This window comes from Cetorhinus maximus, chromosome 10, assembly GCF_964194155.1.
Source record: "Cetorhinus maximus chromosome 10, sCetMax3.hap1.1, whole genome shotgun sequence".
In the NCBI taxonomy this organism is placed as follows: domain Eukaryota; kingdom Metazoa; phylum Chordata; class Chondrichthyes; order Lamniformes; family Cetorhinidae; genus Cetorhinus; species Cetorhinus maximus.
This window is the reverse complement of record NC_135888.1, coordinates 95668783-95683683: the sequence shown is the minus strand read 5'-3', so window position 1 is coordinate 95683683 and position 14901 is coordinate 95668783. Positions and strand designations below refer to the sequence as shown.

At 42.2% G+C, this 14901-nt stretch overlaps 1 protein-coding gene and 1 pseudogene across 2 annotated transcripts in view; both read left to right on the top strand.

Annotated features, from left to right (window-relative positions):
* The window catches only part of LOC144685850 (pro-neuregulin-2, membrane-bound isoform-like), a 764146-nt gene that overhangs the window by 249538 nt on the left and 499707 nt on the right, over positions 1 to 14901 (top strand). The window lies entirely within an intron of this gene.
* Positions 12687 to 12776, top strand: LOC144686170 (U6 spliceosomal RNA; annotated as a pseudogene).

Below are 14901 nucleotides of genomic sequence, written 5' to 3'. Positions count from 1 at the left end.
TCCTTCCAATGGAGACCTTCATGTGCACACATGTGGGCACCACTTCATCAGAGAGCAGGCAGACGTACTCTGTTGAGGGCTTCCAACAGCTCTGCATGGTGTTCCCCTGCCTTCACGATGAGTTGGAAGGCCGAATCCAGAGGCTTATCATCTGACTCTGACCTCACAGATGCCTCTTCCTCAGCAGTTCTCTGAGTGCTGGGGTGCTCGGCTGAACCTGCCTCCTCCTGCTGTGGACGTGTCCATGCGGTAACCGCCAGATTGTGAACCCAAGCCTGCTCTAGATCTAGGTCCCACCAAGGTGTATGTCTCTGCGCTGGTGGAGGTTGTGGGTAAGCAATATGATGGGTCTTCCAAGCTGCTTATTTCCAGCTCTTCAATGGAGGAGGAGTCCTCTTGGCTGGAGGTGAGAACCTGGATGGAGTTGAGGGATTGGCTGGCTGAGGGCATTGGCTGCTTGGCAGAGCTCCCTGTGAACCAAAGTAGAGATAATTAGTGCATGGCAGCAGAGTCCAAAATAGGAGAGAGAACACTCACAGTTGCATTGAGAGAGAGATGATGTGGTGCAGGGTCCTCACGTGGGTGTTTGCCACTGATCTCACCGTCACCACAGACAGGGTCCTTGTCCTCACTAGCCAGCTCGATGGCATGCACCTCAAAGTGAGTGAGGGGCCTAATATGGTCCCCCCAGTCTGGAACCTCTCCCTGCTGTTGTGAATCAGCTTCTTCTGCATGAAGACTGATGGAGAGAGTGTGAGCAGAATCCATGACACTGCATGGAATGTTTGTGTGGTGAGCGGAGCCATTGACGGGATGAGGATGTGAGCTCCAGAGGATATGAGCCTGATGGAGATGTGAGGGTGTGTGTGAGAGTTAGTAGTGGTGTCCTTTGAGATGTGAGATCCATGAGGTTGTATGATGGGTTTGTGAGTGTGTGAATTGAGTGATGAGGTGGTTGGTTGACTTGTCCTGGCGGAAAAGATGAGAGCATTCATCCTCTTCCCGCACTGAATGGCTGACCTTCTCAGTGCTTTGTTGGCACTGACCGCTGCTACCACTGCCTCACAGGCTAGGTTGGTGACTCTGGCGGACCTCCTGTGGCCAGAGCAGGGGTAAAGGACATCACGGCGGCCTTCCACTTTGTCCAGCAGGTGCCCCAGAGAGGGGTCACTGAATTTGGGGTCTTTGCTTTCGGGGTCACCTGTTGCCTGGAGCAGTCCTGGTCTCTAGATATGAAGTAGGCTACGCTCTGGTATGCTTTAAATATGGTGCCTGGAGCGGGGAAACGCTGAGGACACAGCGTGGTGGGCAAATCCGAGCCTGCCCGCCAGCGCTCTTGAGTGTTTCCTGTGAATGCATTATTAATGTGGCGCGCTGCGCTAGGAAGGGGCTGATACGGTGTGAAAACCCGCCATTGCAGCAGGTGGGTAAAACGCGTTTTTTCATGCCAGCTACTGCATTTAGTACAAATCTGGGCTGATTCTGCGCATAGTTTTACCACACTAGAAAAGGTCACTTTACTATTGTGTGCCAACCCCAGAGCAATCCAAATTAACCTTACATGTTCACTCTCTCTCAGTGTATATGTATGGATATATATGTCTATGTGAATGTACTTATGTATGCAGATGTATTTATGTGTGTCTCTGCGTATCTTTTGTTGCTTCAAATATTTCTTCAATTTTTTCTTAATAGACACAATGGTGTCTATTAAGCCTGAGCCCTCTCTGTGACAAAGCTCATTGAAGCGTTGCCTTTACTTTTCACAAATTTATCATTACCTTTTCACTCCAGGGTAATGATAATTTAAAATAAGGATTGAAAAAAATCAAGTAATTTCACAGTTAATCTTTGGGAGTAGAGTGTTTAACGGTACGATGTATAGGTTCAGTTCCTTTGCAAGAAACAGCTTTTTAACATCAATTACATGGCTTGCTAATAACAATGGCAAAAAAATAAGCACATTACTTTTGGGGTTAAGTTTTTTGGGACATGGATCTCCAGAGTATAATTGTCTTGTCAAGCCAAATAGCCCAGTTCAATTCAAATACAAGTATTTTGTGGGTTTTATTTGGAGATGTTTGATTGGCAGTTTTTTGAGTTCAAGGGATGCATATTCAAATTTATTATATGATTGTCATTTTTTGAAAAAAGTATTTCTTAATCTGTCTGAAGCTATTGGAAAGAGATAGAGAAGTAGGTCAGGGAGAGTATCTACAGATGGTCAGCATCAAACTGCCATATAAAGATTAATAAGCAGGAGGCTTGGGCTAATTCTATATAACATTGAAGTTTAGCATAGAAGGCACAGCTATTTATTTTTTCGATCTTCCAAAGGATGGATAGTTAAGCCACAACCATGAAAATCTAGTGCCATTGCTTCTGTTTATTTATCTGTTTATTATTTAATAAATCTGTTTTGCATCTAATCTTTATTCTACTGCTTTCTGAAGTCAAGAATGATATTGATATAACCAGTAAGCTGACATACAGTGACAAGGGTTCTTTCTTTGATCTGTTGGCTTGCTACAAATTGCCCTAGATATTGTGCAGGTAATTGCATATTCTGGGTCATGGAGTGCAAAGGCTTGCTTGCAAATGGTCTGAGGCAGTGAATCCAAGAGAAATATCTAGAGAAATGTAACAATGACATTGGAGAAGTGATTTTTATTTTTGTTTAGTTTTGCAAATATTGATCCTATTACCAGAATTTTATTTTTAATGAATTTGACTGTTACTACAATGCCCTTTTCTAAGCTGTTCATACAATGTGTATACTAGTTGTCTGAATACTGAGTCACAAATATAAAAGCATCCCAATAGCAGTTATTTATTACGCATTCAGACAATTCTTCATTATTATTGTTAGTACAAATCCTGTTATTATTCCAGCATATTTTCAATACCAAGAGACAAGTGGTTGAAAGTCATTAAATCTGTTTTTTTTGGCAATAATAATAATAATTAATGTTATGAAAAACATTGCTAGTTTGAACTTCTGGCATTGCACTGATTTAAGTTATTCCTCTTGGAGAAATCCACCATAATATTCCTACTTCCTTCTGGCATGAAGTTAACTCTGCAGGAAACGCATATTTATGTTTTGGGAAGCTCATTCATGTTTGATTAACCTATAGCGTATCTATATCTCACAAGAGGCGAAAGGATGCTACATCCTGCATATCCTCCAAGTTTTCGGCCTCCCCAGTACTGGAATAAGATGCTTAGGAATTGACCTGCTGCTGAATCATGTGCTCAGCCTGGTTATCTGTGTCAATGCTGGTGACTCTTCCTCTGTTTGTGGGTGGTTTGAACTTGGAGGGGAGTAACTCCATTCCCTGGAAGGAGAGTAGGTGTGGAGATTTGATTTTCCTCTAGCCCCTCCTCTGGTGGCTTAATGGGCATGAGCTGCACAGTCTGCTCCTTCTATCACCTGCAGATGCTGTTGTGCTCCACTTACTCACACTCTTATCCTCTCTCTTCCTCTTCCTCTGTTGAGACTTTCTCCACAGGAGCTGCCTTCCTATTTCTCTCGTGACCTGTGGGGGAAAACAAGCTAAAAAGCTTTCCTGTAAAGTCTCTGACCAATCTCTGTGACGTAAAAGGCAAGGACAGTTGAAATCTTCTCAGCCACTGGTAGTGAACAACTGTCTCTGCTGATTCCTGTGACTGTACTACTATCGTTCAGTTGCAACTTCTTGAACTGCTCTTCCACTATACTCAGATATCAGGTACTTTTGCAAGAGACAAGAGATTTTCCTCATCTGTACTGCTAGCTTTGGAGTGATACCAGGGCTGAGATGCACCATGGGAAGGAATGGGAGATACAATTAGCACAAAGCTGCAAAAACTTAACTGTCAAGCGTACTAAAAAAACTATAGAAAATGGTTAAGAAATATTGAAAATGCACTACTTTTTTTTTTACAATATCCTTTTGATCTTTCAGCTGCTGTTTAGAATTGCTCCTAGCCTCTTCTTCACATTGTTAGTACAGCATGCCAGGCCTGCAGTCTTGACACTGTCCAAAACGCATAGATAAATGAATCCCTTTTTTCACCACTGCTCCTCGCCACCATCAAATTCAGAGAGTTCCATTCTCCATATATTTCTGACAAAGTTGATTTTCTTCAAATGTGTACCCCGATATCACTCCAGAATTGGCAGTTTGTTTGTTCGTTGTCACTGTAGCCTTAGAGGGGCCATTTGCATCACCTTGCTTCTCCTCTGGCTTTCTTCAAGCCTCCCTCAGTCCATGGGCAGAATTCTCGGGTCGGCAAGCGGGGTGGGGCCCTCTGGCCGACACGTAAAATGATGCGCGGTGATGTCAGGCGGGCGTCCTGACGTTACTGCGCGTCATTTAGATTTTCAGTTTGGAGGGTGCACAGCCGACTTGGTTGCGCACCCGCCGAACTGTCAAAGGCCTATTAAGGCCAGTTAAATAGTAATTAATTCAATTAGCTAAGCTGCCTGCCCAATCTTAAGGTTGTCGGGCAGGCAAAGAGCCCAGGCGGCTTTCGCATTTTTCATGAAACCTCATCCATGGTCGGGATGAGGTTTCATGAAGTGTTTTAAAAGTAAATCAAAATTTTAAAAATAGTTCTTTCACCTGTCCCAGCTCATGTGACAGTGCCACATGAGAGGACACGTTTTAAAAGTTTTTATTTCCCTTTATTTAAATTGACACATGTCAAACTGATCTCTCTGAGGCACCTCCGTGCCTCCATCACCCTTTCCGGACATTTGTTCCAGACTCCAGCCACCATCTGTGTGAAAAAAAATTTCCTCACATCACATTTACTCCTTTTGCCGATTATTTTGAATCTGTGCCCTCAAGTTCTTGATTCTCTCTTGAGTGGGACCAGTTTCTCACTATTTACCCTGTCCATACCCCTCAGGATCTTGAATACCTCAATTAAGTCTCCTCTCAGCCTTCTTTTCTCCAAGGAAAACAGTCCCAACTTCTCCAATCTATCTTCATAGCTACAGTTCTTTATCCCTGGAATCATTCTTGTGACTCTCCTCTGTACTCTCTCCAATACTTTCATATCCATCCTCAAATATGGTGCCCAGAACTGAACGCAGTACTCCAGATGAGGCCTAACTAGTGTCTTATACAATTTCAACATGACCTCCTTACTCTTGTACTCAATGCCCCTATTAATAAAGTTGAAGGTACTATATGCTTTATTAACTGCTCTCTCAACATGCCCTGCCATCTTCAAGGACCAATGTACATATACACCATGGTCCCTCTGTTCCTGCACCTCCTTTAGAGTCTCTCTCTTTATCTTATACTGTCTCACCACATTCTTCCTGCTAAAATGGATCACCTCACACTTCTCTGCATTGAACTTCAACTGCCACTTGTTTGCCCAATTCAACAGCATGTCTATGTCCTTTGAAGTTCAAGACTACTCTCATCACAGTTGACAACATTTCCAATCTATGTATCATCTGCAAATTTTGAAATCATGCCCTGCACACCACAGCCTAGGTCATTAATATATATCAGGAAAAGCAATGGTCCCAATGCTGACTCCCTGGGGAACTCCACTACAAACCTGTGAGTGCATGAGAATGAATAGCCTTTGTTTTAAACTCATGAAAGCTTGCTGCTGAGTTATTTAATTGGAACACGCACTCCAAGACAAGACACTCCTCTGTCCACACAAAACGTACTGATTATGGGCAGTAAGACAGCAGATACATTCTGCTCCTGACATTTCATACAGGGGCTACTCTCTGATGATGTCAAGTAATACTTTAGATGAATGACTGATGAGACTTGGTGTACAGTGTTTTGGACAGTACTGTGAGACTGCTATCTTGAACATTGCGACCATCTCAGATATATACTTCAAGACCATTCACTTGTCCATATCTCATCAATAATCACCTCCTGCCTTTAGTGCTTTCACTGGCATCTGATCTTATCCTTCTGCCTTTCCAGTCTTAATGTTCTTTATAGCTTACCTTATCTCATCTTTCAGTGCCTTAGATTCTAGCTCTCCTTTTAACTTCCAATCTTTGTTCATTATATTTTCTGGTTCTTCTTCGAACAGTTTCCTGCAATAATTTTCCCATCTCAACTTGATCTTTTCCTGATATAACAAGTCTCTGTTTTTGTCCTTGATACCTATTCCTGGATTTACATATTTCTTTCCAGCTATGCAACTGGCAGTACAGCTGAGAAAAATCCAACCTCCAATCTTGTGCAAAAGAGTCTGATACCTGAGTATCGTGGGAGAGCAGTTTGTGAAGTTACAACTGAAGGATTGCAGCAGGGCCACAAATGGGCAGAGACAGTTGGTCACTACCACTGGCAGGATTTTAAGTGTCAGCTGCCTTTTATGTCACAGGGATTGATCAGAGACTTTTGGGGAATCAGCCAATTTGTTTTCCTTTGGAGGTTTGACACTTCCTTTTCTGCACAATGAAAGGATCACAAACTCTAGGGTTCCATAGGCACTGATTCCATCTCCCTCCCTGGCAACTGTCTGAGGCTGAAACAGACTGTTTGCAATCTTGATGTTATATTTAATCCCGAGATTATCCAACCACATTTCTGCACCATCACTAAGGTTGCATTTCCACCTCTGTAACACCAGAACAGGCCCTTAAAGTGGTCCTTAATTTGCCACAGAGTGGGAAGGGTGTTTGCCACTATCCCCACCACTATTGAAATGAAGGAAGACTGCAGCTGGCAATGGGGACATGACTGTCAGATTTTGGGCACAGTGGTGATGATGGACAACACCCTCCAAAAGAAAGGCAGAACCCTGGATATCAGGAGGGCAGAAGAGAATAATGAGGAAAAGCAATGGCAGTTAAACCGTCAACACAGGACTGACCACCGAAGACTGAGCTACCTAGAGATGACCAAGAACCAGTATTGCAGGAGGCTGCAACTCTTCTGGCAGATGGTCACAGACATCTGTGCCCTTGTTACTGAAGACCTCACACCTCACAGCACTAGTTGCCATGTACTGCCAGTAGCAAAGTCACTGTGGCCTTGAACTTCTTCCCTTCTGCCTCTGTCCAAGGATCAGCTGCGGACCTTAGTGGCACCTCCACTACATCTCACTGGTCACTGATGCCCTCTTTGCCAGAGCTGGACAATACATTCATTTGATGACATAAACAGCCTCACATGGACAGAGGTCATTCAGTTTCACCTCATTGCTTAATTCCCCCAGCTTCTCGGCATCACAAATTGCATTCACATGGTCATCAAGTCATCCAGCGACTGGCCAGTAAGATCCATCAACAGGGAAGGCTGCAACTCCCTTAATGTTCAATTGGTCCCTGACCACCATAAGAAATTCCCAATGTGTCCGCTCGCTTTCCTGGCAGCTGCCATTTCTCCTCTATCCCCTACTCATCCAAGCTGCCTCAAATCTTCATACTCCAACCCCCAAGATGCATGGAGGCACCCTGGAGGACAAGAGAAATCCCTGGATGAAATGGCTGCTTACAAGCATTGACTGAGTCTACACTTCGAGGGAAATCTCTTCTGCTGTTTTTGACTTTAGCTTTGGAGTCGTTAGACTTTTGGTATGCATAAATTATTTTGGGGGTCTTTAAATGCATATTACTAGTTTTGTATTAAGTTAATTATATTAATTACTGTGTTAGATTTTATGAATGAATGCTCTTGACACACAATCGGAATGTATTAGAATTTGGAGACAGATCAAAGCATCCTGCATCATAGTGTGTCCATTAATTCCTGGCTACAAGCTCTGCATTGGAAGTAGAAATGAATAAAATCTAGCGCATTATAGTTTGTGTTTTTATTTTATAATCTTTTTCTTTCTGGGACACCAGTGATGCATCCCAATTATAAATTTTTTTTTAGAATTCATGGTATTTTTGTTTCTTATAGATTATTTCCTTTCTCCCCTGTAATGTTACTGTCCCCGTAGAGGCTGCTAACTTTTAAAAAGAAATTCAAACTTCTAGTTAATAGTTGAAAAGAATAACAAAACAAGATTTCACATTTTAAGATTTTTGCGATAACAAATGACTAAAACATTATTAACTAAATGCTATTTTTGTAGGCAACTTATTCTTTAAACTACAGAGAGGAAGGTTCCCCTTTTATACTTATCACACATTGCACTCTCCACTGAATTACGTTCCTTGTAGCAAACAGTCCACTGTTGCTCTCAGCTTCCATTAGGTTCATGTTTTGTTGAGTAGTAACATTGAATGAATGACTCCAGGTGCTTTCCTTAGTTTTCAGAGAGTTTCCTAAATCCACCACCTTCAATAAAGCCTGTCCTGATGACTGTGCTACTTTGGCCATGTCAGGACAAACTTCCCGAAATCCTGAAATGACTGCAGGATGTGTTTCTTCGACTAGAGACCATCTCCTTCCCACATCTGGTTGTGGTAGCTCACCAAGCCAATCAGCCGCTCTTCTCGCTGACCACAGAGAACTGTTGTCTGTGATATTCATTTTGTAGGGAAGCCTGTAACCTGATCTCAAAAATGACTTTCTCTGCACTCTTCCACATGGCAACATGAAACACATTAGCCTTGTATCTAGGTAGAAATGTGGATAAGCTATTCTTGAGAGCCCAACTCTCTTTCATCTTGGAACTAAAAAGACAGTTTAAAGCACAACTGTTTGCAACCTGACCTTCTCAATACTTTTCTGGCTCTTTTGAGACTCTCATTCTCCACTGTTAACACACAAGCTGCTGCCATTGTCTCCAATTGTAAATATCTTGCAGCTAAAATCCATCTAAGTCTTCCTTTGATCTCTAACAATAAACCACCCAGGCTTACTGCCAAACAGACTTTAGAATAGATCCAATGACCCTCTTTATTTCATCTTAAATTTAAAGACACAGTTCAAAAACATAACAATCTTATAAACGTCATAATTATGAAACTACTAAGTAGCAATCTCCTGCTGTGAGTCAGGATAAGAAATCGTCACTTTTGGCTGTCTCTCTCTGCTGCTCTGTTGATGGACATTAGGAGGCATAGCAAAGTGGGGGAGGTGCTCAGCCTGCTCTGAACAGTTGTTCCAAGAGTAAGATTGGGAACCAGTTGCTTGTCTCGATCTTTCATGTCCCTTTAAATGTTATTCTGAAGTACTTCATTGGTGCTGAATCAGTCAAAATTGTGAAACTTGTACAAGCTGTGAAGGACTTGGTGGCATAGATTTAACTTCTAGGATGAGCATTTGAATTTGGCTGGATAGATCAGATTAAGGTCTTTTCAATTATAATGTCAAAACTCAGCCCCTGTCAGGTTTATGCGCTATAAAATCCAATGCAAGGCTGGGTCTCCGTCCCACTGCATGCTTCCTATGGAGCGCTTAATGTGAGAGTGCTTGTGCAGTGATTGGATGCAGAGTTGAAAGGCATCCCATTTCAGAGCACTATCATTCCTCTTTCTAATGAGCACAAATACATTTGTGCACAAAAATGATTTCCTGTAAAAGTAAAAGCAATTTATAACCATGTCAATGAAAGCAGTCTATTTTCTCATAAGATATAAAGAATGTGCATTGCTGTCAACTACAAATGCCTGAAATGTACAAATTTATGGCAACACTGTTCTATAATGCAAAGTAGACCTCTAGTTTAATAACCATGTGCTTTAAAAACAACCTTAACAGCTATCAAGAAGCACTCAGTTCGGCAAAATGAACAAAACTCCATGACAGTTTGTAAATCCAATACTGTTTCAACCTTCAAGTTGTTTACTCATTTTCATATTAAAGATAAAAAACTCCTTTCCTCTGGGATTTGGGTTCAGACATGCCAGAGTGTTGGTGCCAGAATATAAACCTGTTTGACCCCATTGCAGATCTCAAAGGGTTCTAGTGTTGCCCCATCAGAGCTGACTTTACCCATCATGTTGCTATGGAAAGAGAAGATCACAATTGAGCAGCTTCGTTGGGCAGCCAGTTTTCTCCAGCAGCTTAAATACAACACCTCTGCTCAAATGGTCAAATGTCTTGGTGAGATTGATGAAGGCAATATATAATTGCCTCCTTTGTTCTGTGCATTTCTCTTGCTGAACTGAGAAGATTATGCCAATTGTAGATCTTCTAGTTCTGAAATTGAACTGGAATTTTGGATAGATGCATTCAACCAGGGTCCACAGTCGGACAAAGCAACATGGGCAAATACTTTTCCCACGATGCTTAACAGGGAGATGCCTCAATAGTTTTTGTAATTGCTGCAGTTGCCCTTGTTTTTGTATCGGGTCACAATCATTGCCCTCTCCCTCCAGCAGAGACAGGAGTTTGTGCAGATGCTGCAGGAGTGCCAGTTTCCTGTGCTTGATGAGTTTAGGTGGTATAGCATCAGCATCTGGAGCTTTGCCCATGGCAAGCGAGACAATAGCTTTGCTAAGCTCCTCCACTGTGGGTTCAGTATCCAGTTTTTCCATGACAGACAGACTTTCTATGGTGTCTAGAACTTCTTCGGTGACAGCGTCTTCCCTAGTGCACAACTCAAGGTAGTATTCCACCCATCTCTCCAATTGTTTACTATAGTCGATGATGACCTCCCTGCCTTTGCTTTTAATGGAGCCATTTTCTTTGTTGATGGACCAGATGTAATTTTTAATCCCTTCATACATGCCCCTGACATTCCCTGTGTTAAAAGGCACTTGGATATTCTGGCAGTCATTGGAGCACCACATAGTGGTCTTTTGGACTTTTCTTCTAGTGGCTCTGTGTGCATTCAGAGTTTTCTCATTCGGATCTCTCTTGTAATTAATGAGAGTGAGCCTCTTGGCTTTAATGATGGGTTCCATCACAGTGATGTTAGCCTCGAACCAGTCTGTATTTTTCTGCTGTTGCTTCTCTTGAGAGTGCAGTATTGTAGTTTGTGTCTCAGAGTATGTTCCATTTCGCTTTGGCACTCTGTGTGGGGATGCTGGAGACTGCCTGTTCAATTGAGTCATGGTTGGTTTTTATCTGGTTCAGCAGTATGGCTGACATTGATACGAGGATGGCATTTCTGCTTTGAATGAAAAAACTTCGAGGGTTGCATCCTCCCCCTTGCGCACACAAGCGAGTGACCTATATTACAGTCAGTGCTGTGGTAGCTGCATTGTTGAGAATGCTGTTCAGAGAATCATATCTGATGATGGTCAGATCCAGCTGGTGCCAATGCCCTGACCTTGGATGCCTCCAGGACACCTTGTGGCATGGTTTATTCTGACTAAACTCATGGTAGCAGCAAAGTTCAAGCAGCGTCTCTCTGTTCTCACTTATCTTTCCCAGGCCAAGATGTCTGAGGCAGGAGATCATGCCTCATGGTCTGTTCCCACTCTTGTGTTGAAATCCCCTAGTATTTCTGACTGAGGGATTCCGCTGATGACAAGTGTCCATCTCCACATAGAACTGGTCTCCTTTCTCGGTAGTGGAGCACAGCGTTGGAACATAGATACTCATGAGGTTAACTGGTCCTGTTAGAGTTGAGAGGCAGATGGAGAAAACATTTTGTGAGCCATTTGTGTTGAGTTCTTTCATTGAGAGTAGCAATTTCCTTACAGCAAAGCCTTCACCTTGCTCACATGTTTCCTCTGAACTTTTCCCCTGCCAGATGAAGGTGTAGTGTTTGTCTTTAAGTGATCCTCTCTTGGTGAGCCTGGTTTCTTATAGGGATGCTATGTCGGCGTTCAGACTATCATGTTCCATATCGATCACGGCTGTCTTGTGCACATGGTCAACCAGCTGCAAGTTGTCTCTCAGTTCCATGCGCATGGTCCTGATTTTCCAGCTTGCCAATTGAAGAGTTGGTATCTTCTTTATTTTTGTTTGTATGCCTTGTGTGATGGGTTCTGTCCCACTTGTTAAGCAGAGACTCTAAGCTCCAAGGACCCATTCAAGCAGATGGACCATGATGGGTCAGCACCTTACTGGCCAGGGGTTGCCCGACTTAGGGTGGGTGGTGGTTGACCAGTGGGGTCATATTGGTCCCTCCCACCATCGGAGACAGCTCATAGCACCCATTTTCTACGCCAATAGAGTTGGGCTTATCACTTGTAATTGCTGTCTCATCTCCCATGTTGTGTTAACGCTCTGCATTGTGTCCTCTCTAGGGCGCAAACCTGGGCAAAATTTATGGAGATGCGGGCTGCCCAAAACATCAGGGCCCCCCTCTCAACCTCCCTGGTCGAGTCCAAGGGAATGCAAAACATTATGCTGATGTCGGTTTGGTTGCAGGAGTTATCCGAAAGATGACATATTAAAACATCAGTCCACCTTTGGGTCCACTCCAGATTTTTGTCAGGGTTTACTCCCTTAGCTTTCAACTCTCCTGAGGTACCCACAAGGCAGTAGAGCTATTCACCCGTGGCTGGGAGTTTAGTTCATGAGTGCGAGGGCAAGTCCACATACTGGTGGGCCTGCAAACTACATGAAAGGGGGGACGGGGTGCAAACCTCCTCCCAAGTTCCTCTGAAGCTTTACCTGGGGCCATGAGGACCCAGTCTTCATGTGTCGCCTCGAGGATGCATAGCTGAGGACTTGCCAATGGAGAGGCTGTGTACTGACAGGGAGAGAATTACACATTTGGCTTTCTTTTTCACATTGCTGCTGATCAGCGGCGGGGGCTGAAAATGAGAAGCAAACTAGCACACAAAAGCAGAAAACGTGCTAATTGTCTTCACTGACACATTAGACGCATCACATTGACTTGTTGGACACAGCTTACTTCAGCAGCACATACACTAAAATTGGAAGTATACAGAGAAGATTAGCCTGGTCCCTGTACAAATTTGCGAAGCGTTCCATATATAGCAAGCATGAGGAACTTAAAGAAGTTAGTAAAGAAATAGTGCTGGAGAAATTAATGAGACTAAGGGATTAAAGACTTCTGTAGGCTTTAATAAACGTTTGTCAAATGACTAAAACCTGTGGCCTGTGACCTTTTTTGAAGTAGACCCACTTTGTCTTAATGAAAGTACAACATGTAAAAGTAAAGTTTTCCAGTGGAAACATTGTTAAAAAAAATCCTGAAACAAGATTTCTCCTGTTTCTTTGCTCCTCTAATAACTAGGGACGTTAGGGCATTTAATAGGTGCCTTACTGACCCCTAATGATTCATGCATCTGAGGTGAAACAGCAGGCAAGTTATCATTCAGTGGAGGGCTTATAGTCCATCTATGTTGTGTTGGTGACCTCTAATTCATTTCCTTATTAATAGCATCATTGACAATCACTCTAAGAGTGGAGGAATTATCCCCGGATAGCATGTTTTGGCATATTCTACTTGGAATGAATGTAGTGTTATTTCATTTTGAAAAAAGAATTTAAAATATCTTTTCAACATAACTTTTTCACATTTTGACAGTTCCAACTGAACTACCCTAGCTCTCTGCTTTTGGGTTGATTGTTTTCAGCGATAACAGTGGTAGATATTTTGACAGGATCTATTTGAAATGACACAGTACAGTTTCAGAATACATTACAGATGTATAATCTGGTTGTTTCACCCACGGTTCTATATTAACATTCCTGCTGTGATCTCCATCCTTGAATTGCTGCACCGAATAATATTTAATAAATTGAATTTACAATGAGTGAAAAGACAATTTAATTTATCTACTCAGCAAAGAGTTGGATTTAGACACCTATGAAACATGTTTGCCACAGACCCCGTGGTGCACCTTCAGCACCCCACCTGCCCCAAATTGAAAAAAGAGACTTGTCCATACCTTATTTCAAAGTCAGTGCTGTCACTCACCTGTTGTTACTTAAAAGTCTAACCATCTTTAACATTCTGAATTGAATTATGAGGAAAATGTGTGTGCCTTCATGACAATTCAGAACTGGCATTATCTATTCCCTCTTTTTGTGTAATCTCCATTCCGTCAAATGACACTATGGTTGAGGTGGACTTTACTTTTCCCGTGTATTATTTACAAGAAGTAGATAAAACTGAAATGAAAAAGCACCCACATTTGCTTAAAACGTTCCAGAAAATATTGGGAGTAAGATTTAGAGCAATCAACAGGGAAACAGATTGAAACTCATGTCTTCGTTTTTGACAATAAGATGAATCAGATGTCACTTAATTTTTTTTACTTAGATTTTTTTGTATGAAAATATTTAAGTAGAACAATCACCAAAAGTACAGTAAGAACTTGCAAGAAATTCCAAATAATGGAACAAGCAGCAAGAACAAATAGGATTGTTGAAAACTTAACCGAATCATTGGATCAAGTCAGCAATGAGGGAGTTGGTGCCCAGTATATTAGACCAATGCCAGCAGAATCCAGGAACTAGCAATCACTCCATGGTAAGCTAAATATGAGTAAATGGTGGAGGACAATTAGCCAAAATATGATGAGAGAATATCTATTTTGGAAAGTATTACAGAAACTCTGAGGTCATAAAATGGGCCTAACACTATGGAATAGCAGCTTGTATAAAATGTTCCAAGTTCTTTATGAAGTAGTGGGGGAATGGAGACACTGATCCAGAAAAGAAAGTTCAGGAGTTATTGAAGTCTTTGAGATAATTTTTAAGTGAGGAAAGGTAGAAAGGTGGAAGAATTTCATAAGGGAGTTTCAAAGAGCAAAGTCTAGGGCAATATGACAGCACCGCCATGGACAATAGGATGAAATGAGGGTGGCATGCACAGAAGGCAATAGTTGGAAGATGAAGGCTGTGGGAGGCAGTCTAACTCTGGAAGAGTTTGCAGAGGTAAAGCTGAAGATGAGGATTTTAAATGCAATACATCAGTGAGTAGGGGCCAATGCAGAGATAATCACTAAGCCATATGAAAATCTTGTATTGAGCATTTCTGCCAGAATCATAATGACAGCAGCAAGGGAAAGGTTACCTGCCTGAAGGAGCTTGCTCTAAAATCATCTTAAAAGAACACATTCTTTCAGACTGAATTATTTTCTAAATCAGGTGG